The sequence below is a fragment of the Pinus tabuliformis genome, chromosome 7, assembly GCF_031772625.1.
Source record: "Pinus tabuliformis cultivar Carrire ecotype Pingquan chromosome 7, CPIR1, whole genome shotgun sequence".
NCBI classification, from domain to species: Eukaryota; Viridiplantae; Streptophyta; class Pinopsida; order Pinales; family Pinaceae; genus Pinus; species Pinus tabuliformis.
The window spans coordinates 555,226,912-555,231,314 of NC_142293.1; the positions used below are offsets into that span (position 1 = coordinate 555,226,912).

The following is a 4,403-nucleotide window of genomic DNA, read 5'->3' on the forward strand; positions in this document are numbered from 1 at the left end:
AGGACGAAGGTTTCTTTTGAACTAATATTGCTTTCTTTTTAGTCTACACTTTCACTGTACTTCTGACATCTAGTACACAATTTTTTATTCAGTCAACTTGACATCTACCCATTCATTATTGCTCTGGGTCTCTCCAAAACAACATAGCTACATTTTAGGTCGATACTTGACATATACCCATTCATTATTGCTCTAGGTCTCTCCAAAACAGCATGGCTGCATTTTAGGTTGGTACTCCCAGCTCCATAATGATTTACGTTGTGCACACAACCTGCTACCATTTTATGTTGTGCACGACCTGCTTCATTTTTGTTATGCACGCAACTTGCCTCTGATTTATGTTGTGCACGACCTGCTTCCATCATGATGAACACTTCTTTTCCATCTCGCATCACAGCTCATCATCAACCCAACTCTCATCAACAACCCAACCCTTTATCAGTTCATCATCCTGCGATTCACAGCTCATCGACAACCCAACTCTCATCAGCAACCCAACCCTTTATCATTTCATCATCCATCCTGCGATTCAAGGAAATGGAGACCGGCTGAGACCATGTTTAGTATAGTAGAGCTTCCGTGTTCAGAATCTCACAAAGCTTTCGTGTTCAGAATCTCACAAACAATCCAGGGAAACCAGAGAAGAAGCCTGGCCTGTGTTCCATGTTCAGTATAACAGTTTTTAAGGTAGGTGCTAAAACATTTTTATCTCAAAATTGTTGAAGAATCCAGCTTTGTTTTTTTGTTGTTTTAGTCACATAGTGTAAATCTGACAACCTATTCTGGCAATATATGCATGATCATGTGGGTACTCCAAACAATGTAGCGCTTAGGATTTTTACAATCATCTACACCGGTATTGAATTGTTCACTGTTGGGATGAAATTATTAGGATTTTTACTATCATCTACACCAGTATCGAATTGTTCACTGTTGGGATGAAACTGTTGCGAACCGTGCTTGACCTGCTCTATATTCCCCATTATCACAAGCGCAACACCATGTGTTGTTCTCCATTTTCGTCAACATCCGAGCACGTTGCACTGCAGGATGGTGAATAAATGATCATTCTTTAGAATGTTGTAATGTCAATGCAGAAAATTTCAAAAATAAACTATACTAAAATTGAACAAGATTCAATTAAAGGCTCAAGTAGATGTGCTTATACCTAATATAGGCACAATTTTCAAGTGAAAAATAGACACCAATGCCATATGTTGTGCCATGTTTTGGCGTTTTGGGAAGGCCAAAGTCGTGGAGTATAATACCGGAAATGGCCTTGTTAGAGGTGCCATGCCAAGCATACCTCGTGTCGGTATTACCATAGGCGGAATTTCTTGCAACATCCTCCACATGCCTTCGAAATTTCTTACAACATTCTCTGCATGCCTTCGAAATGTCTGTGATCGAGCCTGTCCTGACACGGTCCTATTGGTGCCCACAATAGTCGTTAATTCCACAAGCGTCCGAAGCCCACCCAGGAACCGGTTGTTAAGCTCCATTAATTTTTTTTAACAACTGCTGCCTACAATTATGGAAGTAAACTGCAGTCTTTCCTTAATTTCTGGAAACCAACTGTAGTAATTTCCTTAAATTAAGGAAATCAACTGTAATTAATAAATTTATTTTTGGGAGCTACTGAAGTGGTCCATTACTCCATCTGGAGTTCTCTACCTTGATCTGTGGAACACCTGACACATAGCCATCAGAAGCTTGATGGAAGCTTGGCTATAAATTTATCTGTTTGGTCCCCAAGCTTGTATCTCAATTCCCTTCAGTTTTTACACCATCTAGCTGAGAGAGCAGAGCTTGGAAGTGCCTTCAGACTTTCTGTATTTTTTTGCTTGGATTGAAGCTGGAGCGTTGTTTTCAGTAAAGAAGAAAGTGGATTGTGGTTTGCAGCAAGAACGTTATCAATGGCTGGAGGTAACTTATTTTCTGGGCATTAAAATGATTCTTTAAGTTTTTTCTGCATATATAATTGTTGTTGATAAATTATCATTTGGTATCAGAGCATTAACATTTATCTCTGCCTTGGTGTGCGATTCGAATACTTTGAAGTGCTTTGTATTTGTAATTTTTGTGCGCATTAATCATTATATGGAAATTAGTCAAAACTAACAGCACAGTCTAGGTTCAAAATTATCTGCGCGTCAAAACAATTTTCCAGCATCTAAAAGTTACAGGTTCAAAAGTAAATGCTGAATGTGACGCCATGTAATTAAACATTCTGATCCTAGCCTCCTTTCCCGATTTTTCAAAATGGACATTTTGTGAGCTAGTTCTGATATGGCAGATCTGTACTGTTTCAATGCCTTCTAGTTACATTGTTGCTCTCAGTCAACTACAATAGTTTATTTATTTCTGAGTTGGTTTTATATAATACATTGTTGTTTGGAAGAGTTCTGGAGCATTTGATATTACTGTGTATTCTTATTTTGATATTAAATCCAAGAAATATGCACCTACAGCAATGTGTCATTAAACTGTTTGGCTAAATGTGCCATTGAAAACTCAGTTAAATCTCAGAGATTTTAAGGGGAAATTTTGAGATATCGCAGGAGGGTATCTCATAGTAGTATGAGAGCATGTTCTTGCACAGCTGTGAGGGTCAAAGGGGCAGTTTGTAACAACAATTGATGAGTTCTGAAAATCACCCATATGTCACTTACAAAATGAACTACAAGGTTAGAGAACCAACTCCATTTAATGGAGCTAAAGAAAGAATAGTCTGCCGACTTTCAATTTCCTATAAGTAGAACAATAGACTAAAGAAGAGTTCCAGGCCCCCTGCTTTTGTTTTAAGAGAATGAAATTGTTTTAGTTTTTACCAAAAGAGAATCTTGTTACGGTTTCACCAGGTCCATGGAGTATTGAAAGCAGAGGATTGAATAATTAACCAGTTTGTAATTTTGTTCTATCATTACGCAAATTTTTGAAGTAACTATATTACCTATTCCTGGTGAAACATACAGTTTGATGTATGGATCAAACAGCTTTCGGATGAGAATCCATCCATTAGCTGGGTATATAGAGTGGGTTCCCCCCCCCTTTAAATCTTGTTTTCAGAAAGGTTTTTGTTTCGAGCTGGGAAGTTAAGGTCTCGAATATGTCTCTGCTTCTGATTTCGTTTCGTAAATAATTTTTTAAAAAGTGAAGTATATCATCAAGATTCAGGAATATCCTCCCTTTATGGAAAGCTAGATTTTATAATTGAAAGATTTAGGAATGTCGTAGATTTTGGAAATAGCTGGGAATTTGATCAACAATGCAAAGTAAATTTTATAATTGATTACATATTTATTGTAAAATTTACATTTATAATAATGAACATTTGTAATTAAAGAAGAAATAAGAAATGGTTTATTTCTCATTTGGGCATTCAGTTTTTTGATTCTATGTTTATTCCGCATGAAGTTCAGATTTAGCATTGTTGAAATTTAATTTAAATTTAACTTTAATTTTGATTTTGTGAAGAATTATTACTGTTGTTTACCATAAGGCTGACATTTATGGCAGTTTTTTGCAAGAAACAGTTATATGGAGTTTATTTAAAATGTCATTTTGACTTGCTCCTTTTAGTAAACATTATTTTTACTTTGGTTAAGTTTTGTTTATCCAATTTATGTAAAAATAATAATAATAATAATAATAATGTCTAGTGATCCGTATAATTTTAATTAATTAGAGAATAGCCACATCATCTTTAATTAAATAAAATTATATATTTTGATTGTTTAGATCACATAAAGATTATTTAGACATTAAATTGTAATTAATTAGACTAAATATAATAAATTTTATCCCATAGGAATTTTATTATATTTATGTAATTAATTAGGATAAAATTTCATAACCTACCCACAGGAGTTATGAATTAATAAGTTTTATCATAAAGTTTTATTGAATCTGTTTGAATTGAAAATTTAGCCCACAGGCAATTTTTATGTCATTAGATTCAATTTTGAGCATGATTTACATTGGTAAAACATGAAATTTTATCTAAGCCTCAATTTTAACATAAGCATGTGATTTTTAATTTTGATGCAGTTGTACAACCTGCAAATTTCTCTGAAATTCGTTGTGACATTCCCGAACTTAAGGGAGATAACTATAAGATTTGGAAGGAGAGGATTCTCCTTCATTTGGGGTGGATGGACATAGATTATGCTATTAGGAAATATGAACCACCAGCACTCACTAATACCAGCACTGCAGCGGACATCACGCTTTATGAACGATGGGAGCGATCCAATCGTCTAAGCATGATGTTCATTAAGACTAAAATTTCAGCTGGTATTCATGGTTCCGTTGATCAGCATGAAAATGTCCGAGACTTGTTGAAGGCCATTGATGATCAATTCGTCACTTCAGACAAGGCACTAGCAAGCACCCTAATCATG

At 35.2% G+C, this 4,403-nt stretch overlaps 1 pseudogene; it reads right to left on the reverse strand.

Annotated features, from left to right (window-relative positions):
- Nucleotides 1-927: 927 nt before the first annotated feature.
- LOC149248579 (putative inactive poly [ADP-ribose] polymerase SRO1) overlaps nucleotides 928-4,403 on the reverse strand; it is an 8,549-nt pseudogene continuing 5,073 nt past the window's right edge.